This window comes from Nyctereutes procyonoides, unplaced genomic scaffold (genome assembly GCF_905146905.1).
Source record: "Nyctereutes procyonoides isolate TBG_1078 unplaced genomic scaffold, NYPRO_anot_genome, whole genome shotgun sequence".
In the NCBI taxonomy this organism is placed as follows: domain Eukaryota; kingdom Metazoa; phylum Chordata; class Mammalia; order Carnivora; family Canidae; genus Nyctereutes; species Nyctereutes procyonoides.
The window spans coordinates 26,522,641-26,536,869 of NW_026575131.1; the positions used below are offsets into that span (position 1 = coordinate 26,522,641).

Below are 14,229 nucleotides of genomic sequence, written 5' to 3' on the forward strand. Positions count from 1 at the left end.
ACCCCGCCCTCTCACAAAGTGTGCCGTTCTAGCTTCTCCAAGCTTCCTGTTTCCTCACTTGGGGAAATGCAGATATTAAAACAGAATGCTGGTCTTACAAAATTATCTTGAAAATATGAGATAATCGTATGTTAAGCTCCTGGAAGTAGTATCTGGCACACAGATTGCCCGAATGCACAGCAAGTTATTGACAAAGAATACTTTTGATTCCTGCCTGGGGTTTTCCTTGCTGTATCATATCAGCAGGAGCACAGCACACTTCTCTCTGTTGTTATTACAACAAGGAGCAAAGAAGCCAATTCAGTTGATTCTGTGGATTCAATGGTCTTCCTAGTTAGTGTCCACCAAGTGGAAGTACTTGGTGGAGTCATTAAGAATATGTATGGCTGGCACTTAGGGCATGAATTTGCTGTGTCCTATGTGACCTTGTGCAAGTTTTCTAAGCCTCGGGTCTCTCTTCTGTAAAACTGGATAATAGCACCTATCTTGTGCAGTTACTATGATAATTGAATGAGATGATGCACAGAAATGGTAGAGGTACCAGTCCAATGTAAATGTTCAGTAATGGTGAGCTGCTTGCTATTATAATAGTGCCTATTGTTACCTGCAGACCTCAGCTCACTGTCACATCCTCAGAGAAGCTTTTTTGACCCTCTCGTGAAAGCACCCTATTTTATAATCTCATCGCTCCTATACCTCTCCTTCATCGGATTTAATATAGATATATTTCAGTATGTGATCATTTGATTGCTATTTATCATGCACACTAGGCTCTAAGCTCAATAAAGACAGGGAAAGGATTTGTGAGGTTCACCACCTAATTCCAACACCTGGCTCCATGCCCAGCACTAAGCAGCTTTCAGTAAATATTGAAGGAATGAATGAAATCATTAATTTAGTAGCTTGGCAAGGCGTGGTTTTCCCCCCAGTATATAATTTATCTGAACTTCCTCTAGCACTTATTACTCAAAGAATGATCTGCAGGCCAGGGACAGCCATGTAACCTAGATGCTTTTTGGAAACGCCATCTCAGATCTCACTTCAGAACTACAGAATCTAAATGTGCACTTTTAGGTGATTCATATTCTTATCAACGTTTTAGAAGTATGAGGTACTCTTCACCAATCCCTGGTGGGGGGGGAAGGGGAGGAAAAGGGGAGGTATGAAGGGGAGGGAAGGGAGGAGAGGGAAGAAGGAGAGGGGAGGGAGGGGAGGAGAGGGGAGGGAAAGGGTTAGGAGTGGAGGCAAGGAAAGTCGGGGGATGGGGAGAGAGGGAGGGGAAGGTGAGAGAGGGGAGAGGATGGGGAGGAGGAGGAGGAAAGGGAGGGAAAGGGAGGAAAGGGGAGGGAAGTGGAGGGAAGGGGAGGGAAGACAAGACAATCACTCAATCTCCTGTGTAAAAAAACACTCCCTTCCGCAATTCCAGGTCTCATTACATTCCCAATACAAACATTATTACAAATATCACCATTTCTAAAAACCAGCTGCATTTAAATTTTTTTCAGGCTGGGCCAGGCTGCTCTTATTTCCTATTCACATATGATTTTTTCCAGAAGACTATTTTGGCCTCAGTTGGATAATTTATTTCAGAGACTTTATATCCTAAAATATTCTCTGGAGGAGACAGAAACACCATCTGTGCCCACTTCTGGAAAAACAGCTCCAAACCATGAAGTAGGGGTGTCATTTTCATCACAGAGTTGCACAATATGAATGCCTGCTTGTCTACCACAACCTCAGAGAGGAGGGAACAACACACATCAAAATCTCCTCCACCATAATAGCAACAAACCAGTCCCACTCCAACAACCCAAAGAGATCATAAAAATATGCACGGTGCCCAGTTGACCCCTGGAAAAATGACAGCCTATCTTTTTAATGAAGAGGTTATTATTCTTAGAATTTATTACCATTTTTGAATGGGGAGGCGCATTCATCATTGGATAGTGATATGCAAGAACTCGAATAGATTCAATGAATGATTCATTCGCCTGTGTTCAATCTTACACATTTTGTGGAACAGGATTTCAAAATTCCCTTTGTTGCAGTGTTTTCTCCTCCCAAGGGAAGGCATGGGCCTGGCCAGAAGCAACGCACATTTCACTCGGTTGGGTCCTGCCTCCACCAGCACGCTGACCTGGCAAGACTGAATCTGCAAGCTGATGGTTATCAAATGGCATGTGAATTTGCTGCTACATGTTCTCCTGCAGCTTCGTCCTTGCCTGGGTCTCTCCTCTCTCTGACTCTCTCCCTTCCATTTCCTGTGCAGGTGTGTACAAAATGCTAGAAGCTGCTGCATCTGTAGAATTAACCTCGAGAGTGGGTCTTCCCCTGTGGTCATGGAGTACCCCCACTCTGACTTTCCATGTGGGTCCTGCTGGGGTCACAGCCATGCACATGTGTTGAGAAGGAGACATTAAGACAACTGGAGTAAGAATACAAAATAGAGATCCAAACCGAAATAACAGCCGTCCTGCAGCTCTAGTCAAACCAGGTGAGCCAAGGGGCCCAAATGAGGTCTTTCCCCATCTGTAGACACAGCAAACAGTGTCATTGATGACACAGAGGAGGACAGTTGCCCGCCGAGCCCCACCCAGGGTTATGTAAAGAAATGGACTTCGAGGTCACAGAGCTGAGAATCTGAATCCTGGCTTTCACACTTGCTAGCTATGCCTCCTTGGGGAACTATTTTATTATCTGAGCCTCACTTTGCTCATCCTTTAAAAAGTAGGTATATAATATCTCTTGGTGGCTTGTGTGGGAATTAAGGGAAGTTTTGCCCCATGATGCCCTGGCATGTGGGCAATTCTCAAGAAATGTTAGTAGCTCTCTCCCTGTTTCACTTTGGTGCTGAATGTACCACAATGTGTGTCCTTGACCCTGACGATGTTGGTGGGAAAAGAAAAAAAAAAAAAAAAAACAGGAAGGGGGGTGGTGAGAGAGAGTAAGGGAAGAGAAGAAACTGTGAGCTAGTATTTGTAAGTGTGAATTAAAGAACAGTTGGCTATCAAAATAGCTATAAATTGTTGAAGCCGTAGTTAAAAGGAATTTCCTATTGAACATAAAGTTTACCATGGGATTATTATTTAATTTTTTCCCCATTAGCTAGTTTAACTCTTTTGTAAGATTTTATTTATTTATTTATTTGAGAGAGAGAGAGTGAAAGGGACTACGAGTGGGGAGGATAGGGAGAAGCAGGCCCTCTGCTCAGCAGGGACTCGATCCCAGGACCCAATACCAAGACTCTGGCATCATGACCTGAAGGCAGACGCTCAACCAACTGAGCCACTCAGGTGCCCCAGCTGTTTTAACTTTATTCACCTATTAAAAGCCATTGGTGCCTCTCCTCCACAATTACTACTGAAATAAACCCATTCTGCTACCTAGATCCTTACTGGTCCTAACCAGAGTTTGAGAACAGAATTAACATGGCTCCAAGAGCTTTAAGCCTTGCTCTGGTGGCACTGGGACCCTGTCCCAAGAAGCCACCTCCTCACCAGGCTGCTTTATCAGAGAAGCAATGTTGAGGAGAGGGAAACACTTGGAGACTGATGGGCTGTCAGGAAAGGGGGTCTTGATCCACCAAGCTGTTGGGGCTGGGCATAAGACAGTCTCTAAACTGTAGCAGAAAGAAAGCAGTCTCAAGGTGTCTGTCAGGAGTTTCAGGAACTGAAAGTCAAGGCCGACATGATGGGTACCCTCCTACGGTCTTGTGGGACTCTGTTGATAGATGAAGATGGTTTGTCCAGGGCAAAGGCACAAGGCATGAGCTGTGGATCCAGAGACTGACTTGAAAGCTACGGGCAGTTCATCAACCCTGAGCATCATCGGCATGCTATTCCTGATGCTCACTGACTTAGCACCACTCTACGCCAGATGTTCCTACCCACTCTGAATGGTATGTCACTTAGTATCTCTGTAGACCCCTCCCTTGTTTTATTGCCCTCACCCCACCAGCAGCATGTTCATCACACTTCCATTTTATGAAAAACAGTAAGACCTTTGTAGTTACTTAACCTTTCATTGTGAGCTACCATTCACTTTCCTTGGAAGTTCTGGGACACAGCAGGGAAAAACTATGGCTGTCCTTGGGAATCATTTGGGCATGATTGATGATGCCCAGGCCATATCTCATATCAATTCAATCAGTCTTCGAGAGCTAGACACAGGCAACAGGATTTTGTTTTAAAAGTTTCCCAGGTGGGGATCCCTGGGTGGCTCAGCGGTTTGGTGCCTGCCTTTGGCTCAGGGCATAATATGGAATCCCAGGATCGAGTCCCGCGTCAGGCTCCTGGCATGGAGCCTGCTTCTCCCTCTGTCTGTGTCTCTGCTTCTCTCTATGTCTGTCATGAATGAATAAATAAAATCTTAAAAAAAAAAAAGTTTCCCAGGAGATTCCCATATGAAATCAAGTTTGAGAACCCATCATTGTTTCAAGATGGTGTGAGTGGAAGGGGTGTTGTGGAAACCAAATACAACCTCAGAGTAACTCTGACAGGATTCTTGGTATCATCCATTCTTATACTAAGCAGTTAAAAAAGCAGTGCACATGTGCTCTGTAACTTTTTTGCATATCTTAGGAAACAATTTATGTAAAGTCAAATTTGTTTATGTGGAAGTTCAAGTACCCCATCAAGTAAAGTAGATAAGCCTAGAACCCTGACCTTTTAAAAATCTTCACATGCACACCCACATTCTCTGCACCACTCACAGTGCAAGTTGCTAGTAATGGATGTTGATGTTAATATTATAATTAGCAATACCAACTAACATATACTCAGTGCCTAAGCACTATACACATATTCCTTTTTTAGAGAGAGAGAACATGTGCACACGAGTTGGGTGGGGGCAGCGTGCAGAGGAAGAGGGAGAGAGAGAATTCTGAGCAGGCTCCACACTCAGTGGGGAGCCCGATGCAGGGCTGGGTATCACAACCAAAATCATGAGTTGGATCCTTAACCGACTGAGCCACCCAAGTGTCCCTGTACACATATTTCTAATTTATTCATCCCATAAACACTAAGGTACATACTATTAGCATTTTTCTTACCTATGAATGAAATTTAAAGAGGCTAAGTAACTTGTTCAACATTACACAGCCCATGCCAGTGGTTTGAAATCTTATTTGGCGTGTAATAATGATTTAGTCCACTGAGGCAGTGTCCCACTTTTTAATTAATATTTTAATTATTTTATTTTGGCATTACCAGAACTAACATAATAATAGGCCCGTGACATTTTGTATAAAGCATTTGCCGAATTAGACATTCTTCTGCCCTCTCAGCCTGGTGTGGAAAACAGATACATGATGACTGTAATATGATATGTTAGTGGCTACCTGAAGTGTTGTCAGAAAACAAATCAGAACAATTAATTCTGCTTAGGTAGACAGAATGGTGTTGGGGTAGGTTTACCAACAGAAAAGGGTATTTTTTAGAGGGCTTTAAAGACTGAATAGGAACCTGCCAAGCAGTAAGAAAGAAACATGCCTAATGGGGTGAACAGAAGGAGCAAACATACAGGCATAAAATTGTAAAGAATTCTGAAGAAATGATCAGCTTCCAGTAAGAGTTCTCAAAATTAAGTGTGCACTGGAATCCCTCAGAGGCTCGTTAAAACACACATAGCTGGGCCCAATCCCCAGAGCCTTTGATTCAGTAGGTCTGTGTGGGACCACAGATTTGCATTCTTAACGAGTTCCCAGGTGATGCTTATCCTTTTTTGTCCAAGGACAATACCATGTTGAGAACCCTGGGCTACCTAGAAGGATCACCTGGAAATCCCCGCAGCCTGTGTGTGTGTGTGTGTGTGTGTGTGTGGTGTGTGTGTGTCTGTGTGTGAAACACATGCCAAAGTCAGCAAGATTCGCACCAAAAGAAAATTCTCTGAAGAGATGAGGATTTCTTCTTTTCCTGCAAAGAGTGGTGGTTAAATTTTACTGTTGGTTTTGGGAGCAATTCATACTGAAGCCATCCAGTGGGAGGAAGCAAAGAAACCACAACTCGGGACTGAAACGAGGGAACCTGGGATTTTACTGCATCTGGGCCCCATCAGTGCCCCTATTCACGCGCTAGTAGAAGCCTGGGGCTAGAGGAGACCAAGCACACTAGGTCTTTTGTTGTGCGAGAAAGCGTTTGTGTCCAGTTCACAGGGAGGATGGCATTTTTTACGACTCTTCCTGCAGTTTGGCCCTGTGTCTGCTGACCACAGGTGAGTTCCTGTGTTTATCACCAACGTGATCTGTTGGCTTCTGAGGGCCATGAGCAGGGAGGGGGGATGAGTCAGGAATGCTCTCATATGCAAAGAAAGAATGGAGAAGGTGCTGAAATGCCAGGCTCATTGGGATGGCCTGGGACAGATGGCATCCTTGTGAAATTATTCATTTTCCTCCATTTCTAATTCAATTATCACGCTTTGATTCTCTCACTCTCCAGAATGGAAAAATCTAGGCTGCCTCTGCCATTGCTCCTTGACCCCTTCTATGGGGGTGAGCAACCCTTCCAGTCCTGCCTCTAATATTAGGATCTCCCTCTTCCACCCCCAACCTATGTAGGGCAGATTCCAGTTAGATCTGGAGGTCCTCTTTGTCCAAAATCAGGGAACATGAGGCATCTAGCTCCAATGCCCAATTTTGTCACTAGGTTGGTTCGCCAGCTGATGGCCAACAGCTGTGTATGTTACATTCCTGGCAGGGGCCCTTACATACCCCACTACTACTCCCAAGGTTTGAGAGAAAGGAGTAGGAATCGCCTACCAGAAAAAGGAAACAAAATCATGTTTGGATTCTCTGTTCCATGTTTGTTTTCATTTTGAATACAATTCCCCATTACACTCTTATAATCTTCTAGAAAGTTTCCAGAAGCCTCCTGAGTAGCCCACCTAGTACTGGCCAAAAGTGATGGAAATCTACATTTTCCAGTTTGGTATTTCTATTTTCTTGCTGTCGGACAGGAAAGAGGAGAAAGAGCACGATGGTCTAAAAAGCAATGGTACTTGAGACTGGGCGAGCCTGGTGCCATGGGTTGCACCGGAGGCCTGTGCTCCATTTCTTTTGGGGAACAGGAGCTTTATCATCAGTATTATTGATGAGACTCTGGCTTTCTTTCCAGAGATGAAGTATTTTTGTCATCATGTCTATTATTCTTCACAAGAACCCAATTAGGGAAGATTGCCTAACAGAGGAGGCTGATTAAATTCACAGATTTATTGCAAAACCACTTTGGGAGTTGTGGAAAATGAGTTTCACTGCTGAGCTTCCTTGCTTTAAAGAAAGACAAAAAAAAAAAAAAAGACAAGCTGCAATCCTGTACCTTGGATTATCCACCTATAACAGATCATCAAATACCCATAACCTTGCACACAGTTTATCTTTCTCCAGAGAGGTTCAAGATGCTTCTTCCAGGCTCATAGTACCTCCCCAAGGGGTAGGTGATGGCTTCTGTGCTCATGGAATACAAGGGGGAATTCTGATCCAGAGCAGGATGGAATAGGCAGAGGTCTGCTGCCAGGATATAGGTCAAAGGGAAGATTTTGTTTTGCAAAACATGCAGCCAATTTGTTCAGGCAGTCCTTGTTTGTATTTGGGTCCCAGAAAAGTTGCTGTAAGTAGGAATGATGCAAATGAAATCTGATGTTTCTCCATAGAAATGAGGACAGCTTTGAGGATTCCCAGCCCCAAATGTGATGCCCAAAATATTATAGAAACAACCACAGGCATTATTTTAAAACTTCTGACTTGTTAGTGAGGATAGCCAAGACAAACACCCATACTCCCACCGCAGAAGTCTCAGGTTTTATTTGTTTAAGGCAGCATTTCCCAAATTGTTTTCTGTAGAACATTAACCTCAAAGGATGCCTTGGAAGGAAAGGTTTATGGTGGTAAAATTGGGGCAATGCGGCATGTTAGGTGTTCCTTGATATGCAATCCTTATTAACACAATAAAAATAACAGCTAAAGTCCTACTGAAAGTCTACCTAAGCCAAGCATCTTCTATATTTTATCTCATCGAGTCTTCAAAAAATAATCCCGTAAGGTAGATACTGATTTATCCCATTTTGCACAAAAAGCAAGGGGTGTGGAGCAGTTAAATGGGTTGCCTGGTTAAAAGGTAAAAGGTCCAGCCAGGTTTTAAATCTGTTCTCATTCTAAAATGCATGCTCTTAACCCCTAAGCTTTATCACTTTCTAACTGTGTAGATGCTTTGTCACATTGCTGTTTCTGTATTGTTTTTCATTATTGCTTCTTTACACAATTGGGTCCATCCCTAGCTGTTAGAGTTGGTCATCTTTTGTTGGCATCTTTAATGTTTATGCATGTCTTCACAAAGAGTCAAGTTGGTATCATTTTAGGTGATATTTTCCCCTAACATCAAGCTTTCATGCTCCCATCTCACATGGCTTTTGTATAACTGCTTGGAGCACGCTTTAGTGGATTTTCATCAGTATCTCTGACAGTTTATAGATAAACAAAGATGTAAGGGAGACAGGATGTGTCTGAGTTTATTTACCCTGTCTTTGGCAAGAGAGTCTTTGTCTATAAAACGAAAGTGAGTAAAAAGCAAAAGTAAGATAAAATATGACACCCGGGGTATATATAGGTAGCTCCTGTGTTTGTGGAATTCGGATTTCTTGCACCATTGGCATCTTAATAACTATTAGCCGATCATTTATTTTCTCTGAGAGATGTCAGAGGAGGGTGAGGAGGAGAGACAGAGAATGCTTCTGTCCCATCAGGTTCACCCTACAAAAATTATTCATTAAATTTAGGAACCAGGTTGTCTGCTAATCCCTTTACCAAAGCACGCACTTGCTCTGGAAATGGGCTTTTCAAGGGTGGGGAAGAGAAGAATGTGAATTACTAGTAGCGGCCCTATCCCAGCGGGGGTAGAGTCAAAAGATACTAGAAGTGGTGTCCTCACTTCTCTAGGATGGCACAGGGTACCTAATAGCCATCATGCCTGACCCCAATGACGTCAGCTTCCTTTTACATATGCCTGTGTTCTCCAAGAGCCCACAGGTGAAAGGATTTGCTTTCCCTTTGCCCTCTTGATTGGTCAGAAATAATTCAATGAGCACCAACACTATACTCAGCATGTCCTTTACACACAGGCCTGTGGCCCGATGTTGACTGGATGAGGTTCAAGAACATTTTTCGTTGTTGAAACCGTGCTCCATGCTTTCCATGGATTATCTCCTTCCATACCCCTAACAGCCTTAAAAGAGGGAGCCTATTACTAGTTGTGGTTTACGAAAGAGCAAACTGAAGCTAGGAGAGGAGAAATGGCTTGTTAAAAAGACACAGAGCCAGGAAACTAACTTTATGACCTTGAATTCGAAAGCCTGTACCTTTTACGACTATCAGATGCCAGATAGTGAGTGGGCACTCCTCCACCGCTGTTCTCTGCGTGGACTAGACGAGTTCTGTTTAGGAAGCATAAAGAGAAAAAAAAAATGCTCGATTCATGTCTTAAAAGTGAATGTTATTACTAATCGGGTAAGTGGGACCACTGATGTTGCTGGAACTAAAAAAAAAAAAATCAGGAGATCATTTATTTTAGGGAAAACACTAATTATATGGATATAAATTCTTTCTGGGTAAAAATGCCAAGAACTCCAATGTTGCCTGCAGCCTAAGCAGACCACCTCCAGCTCGGCTGTGATTGAGATAGTAGAATTTGCTCTTTCTTTCTTCAGCTGTACAAAGGGTACTTGAAACCGTTCTGAAACAGTATTTAATTCTCTCACATAACACATGCAGTAAGCCCATTTTTTAAAACTTCAGTGATGACTGGTAATCTCATGAATGTGAAAATGCCAGTGGGGGTGGGGTAGGGGGGGATAATATTCTGCTCTCAAGCACTGGAAGCTTTAAATATTAAGCAGAAGCTCTTCAGCTATAAAAAGAAATGAGCTATCCACTCACAAAAAGACACGGGGGAGCCTTAAATGCATATTGCTAAGGGAAAGACACCCATCTGAAGAGGAGGCTACATATTGTAGGATTCCCATTGTATGATATTATATTCTGGAAAAGGTAAAACTATTGAGACAGTAAAAAGATCCGTGGTCACCTCGTTTGGGGGGGAGAGAAGGATGAATAGGCAAAGCACAGAAGATTCTAGGGCAGGGAAGCTATTGTGTGTGATCCTTCAATGGTGGATACGTGTCATTATACGTTCCTGAAAACCCATAGGTTGTATCATACAAAGAGTAATGTAATGTAAACTGTGGATTTCAGTTAATAACCGTGTATTAATGTAGACTCATCAATTACAACAAATGTACCATACTAGCTCAAGATGTTGATAATGGAAGAATCTGGGGAAGAGGGCAAAGTGAGGGAGTACATGGGAACTCTGTTCTCTGTTCAGTTCTTCTGTAAACCTCAAGCTGTTCCAAAATAAAAATCTCTTACATTTTACATTTTTTTTTCTAAGCAGAAGAGAATCATACTGTTTTTCGGCACCATAGCATCTCTGTGGATGACAGTGCCCTTGCAAGAAAAAATTAAAAACTAAAAAAATTTAAAAACACACCTGATAATCCTCTCAATGCATAATACCAACTCAGTGCTCAGGTTGTGACAACCAAGGAATATATGAAAGGTCAATTTAAACGTCTCAGTGGGTTGGAAAGACAAAGCAGACTTTGTGCCACAATAGAACTCATCCCATGGAACCGTGGAGATGGCAGGAGATAAAACAATACTCTTTATCGCCAGCAGATTAGCCAGCAAGGACATGTTCTTTCTATTTATCCTATAGGCTCCTAAGGACAATGGGCCTTTTGTCCTTACACCTGTTGAAAGGGGAAGGAACCCCTAGCAGAGACCTAGTGGGGTTTATGTGAGGCCATGCAGTTCAGATTTCTTACCTTCGTCTCTGATGGTACATCCCGTTTCATAATATGCCTTCCAGCAAGGGAACTTGGAGACGGAGCCTTCAGCATTCAAAAGGAAAGAAGCAGGTCCAAGTTTTATTTGAGAAGAATGATAGAATATAGAAATCTGTGTAGGAGAGCAGTATAACAAAGTAGTGGCATGTTCTGGCTCTCAGCCAGACACCAAACATGAGTTCTGGGAGGGTCCTGCTCTTTTCCTGTCCTCAGCTCCTAACACCAGGCACAGGGTCAAGGCACAGCAGAGGTGAAGACTGCTGGATGAACAAACCCCCAGGACTTTGCTAAAGAAAAGGAAACAGTAAAATAATCCATCAAGATTGATAGCTGATTTTTCCAGCTGTTTCATGAAAGTTTCCAGATAAACATGTCTGTGGGCACATGTGCATTGATGATTTTTTTTCATTCTAAATTCTTGCTTGTAATGGAATCTGTCAGTTTTACTGCCTTCTTTGGGGGGGAAAACGCTCCAATTGAGTTTGAGGCAACCAAATTCCCCCTTATTCTTGGTGTGTGAAGTTTGATTTTAATACTTCCTTTTGGCTCGAAGGGATGGTCTTGAGGCCCGGGTGCAGCCAGTTAGTATTATTTCCCCATGGCTTCAGTGAAATTCAGAGAAAGATGTATAACTCAAGCTGGACCCATGAGAATCCCACCTGGGATTTTGCTGCCTGATTTGGAAAGAAGTGTTCTTTTTCTGCCAGGGTTAAGAAATGGGTAAAATGTAAGCCTAGGGTTACCAGTGACTTCTGAGCCACCACTTGGGGAAAATATCCTTGAAAATAAAGCCAAAATTGCTTCTCCCTCTGCCTATGTCTCTGCATCTCTCTGTGTCTCTCTCATGAATAAATAAATAAAATCTTTAAAAGAAAGAAAGAAAAAATAATTTAAAAAAATAAATGAAAGAAAGAAATTAAAACAAAATAGAAGAAAACTGAGCTGAAAGAGAAAGAACAAGTCCTGGTAAAAATATCTGAGCAACTTGAACCAACCAAGCCTCAACTCAACCCATTTCCTGGACCCTTCACTGAAATGGGCCACTAAATTCCCAGGATTTTAACCACCTTATAACCAATTAGATAGATATATATATATAGAGAGAGAGAGACAGAGAGAGAAAGAGAGAATGTCCAAATATATGACCACTGTATTTTTTAATGAAAAATTCAGAACCACTCCTATTTTTATGTCCATATCCTTCATATTAAAATGTAAAAGGGTAATTCTAACTGAGATGTGTTCTGTCCAGAGCCTCCTCCACATTTTTCAGGCTCTTTACCCCTCCAGATGGACAAGGATAACCTCTGAAATGAAGAGACCTTGAACTGCTACTTCCAAATGCCAACAGAACGCAGAATTTTCCTTTGTTGAACATCTCACCTCACCACAAACTCTAAATCTTTTTGTGGCTTAAAAGAAGTTGGCACGTGGCACAGTTCTGCTGAACAGATTGAGACATCAGAGAATGGGCCCTTGGCCATGCCTGGCACACGTTCTGGAGACATGGCCCCATGCCATCTTCACCCTCACATTCAATGTGCCATGAACACGAGGGGTGGGCTCAAGAGCTAGGGCAACTTGGACTTGAAACATACCCTTGAAATTCACAGATGGATTTGAAGGCTGAAAAAGAATGCTCTGGAGCTCTTCAGCTGACTCTAGCTATTAGAATAAGAACTCACATCAACTGAGTATACTGGTACCATTTATAGCGCCACATACTTTTCTTGCATTGTCCCTTTGAACACTCATCACAACCCTGTGTGGTAGATCCTATTGTAATCCTCATTTCACAGTTGAAGAAATTTGACCTAGAAAAACGTTGTGAATCTGCCCTGGATTGCTGAGCAGGATTCAGACCCAAGTAGCAGGCAGGCTCTCCATCACAACACAATGTTGCGTGTTAGGAATAAAAACAGCACCTGGATCATGGCTGTAGAGTTGTGGGAATGAATGTTATGACTGGAAGGAGGCTTACACATCATTTAGCCTGATGGAAAAATCTGAGGCTGAGGGAGAGAAGTGATTTCCCCAAAGCCACGCAGCAACTGGACACTGGGATACCTGGGTGGCTCAGTGGTTGAACTTTTGCCTTTGGGTCAGGGCGTGATTCTGTAGTCCTGGGATTGAGTCCCACAAGGGGCTCCCTGCATGGAGCCTGCTTCTCCCTCTGCCTGTGTCTCTGCCGATCTCTCTCTTTCTGTGTGTCTCTCATGAATTAAAAAAAAAGAAAAAGAGAAGAACCAGACACTGAAATCTGGTCTCGATGCCCCAATTCTTTTGCAGTGCATGTCTTGTTATTTTAGGATATGTATACAAGGCAGCACACAATGAGTTATTTAACGCAGACCACCATCTTAGATGCACCAGTTATTCTAAAATATGCGCTCACCAATTGGCAAATGACAACCATCCTGAGACTATCTCCCCCTTTCCTTAGGACTCCTGGGCCTCCCCACAACTAAGACATTAAAGGGTTAATGTCTGTCCCCTGTGGCCAATTTCCATTTTGATTGGTCAACCTCTTCCCTCAGTTAAATACTTTTAGTATGAACCCTTCCGTAAGACAAAAACCAACACACAGGCTCTTCTCTCTCCAGATAATGGGAAATTAATGGGTGGATTGCAGGCTACATCTGTCATTTGGGATAACAATGTTGTCTCAAATATAAGAGGTAGCTGAAAGCTAATCAAGCTAATTGTGTGGAGGACAACAGAGAAAGTTCTGTCCCAGCATTCAGGGACTTTGAGGAGATCTTCTCCTTCCAGGTGTGGGTTAAAATGTCCTCTTCCTACAAAGAGGAAGTTCAGAGCATCTGAACTGTCAGAGGCAAGAAGGGTCTTGCCCCCACCTCTCTTCACCTTTCTTATTTCCTTCTAAAATGGCAGAACCATCCTTCAAATCATGACAGCCCTAAAGACAACAAGTGGAAATACAAGGAAAACAAAGCTTGCCTACTGCAGAGATGGCAGGCCCAGCTCCTTTTGAAGTCAATGGGAGGTAAGCCATTCTTTCTAATTCTTCTCAGCTGCAGAGATGGAGAAACCAATTACTAGTGGAAGGGAAGCCCTGATGTATAGAATGCCTGGCATGAGTCAACCAACCATACACTATTAGCCAATCTGAAAACCATCTAGACAATGGCCAGACTTCATAGGATGATGATTTTCCAGAGGACTGACTCAAGCTATTTAAATATCTGTTCTCCCATTATCCTTATCAGGATTTACATATCACCTTATCAGGATTTACATATCACCAAGTGATCCTGAACTATGAATTGATAGGTATATTCATCAAGAACATTCTTTCGTGGACCAGAAATCTATTGC

The 14,229-nt window shown here is 42.8% G+C and overlaps 1 long non-coding RNA gene across 2 annotated transcripts in view; it reads right to left on the reverse strand.

Moving 5' to 3' along the window:
- The window catches only part of LOC129521657 (uncharacterized), a 149,352-nt gene that overhangs the window by 31,525 nt on the left and 103,598 nt on the right, over positions 1–14,229 (reverse strand). For both annotated transcript variants that reach the window (XR_008666844.1, XR_008666845.1), the window contains exons 5-6: positions 10,873–10,938; positions 9,346–9,420 (exon numbers count right to left, since the gene is read on the reverse strand). This is a non-coding gene — a long non-coding RNA (uncharacterized LOC129521657). The remainder of the gene's footprint in view (positions 1–9,345; positions 9,421–10,872; positions 10,939–14,229) is intronic.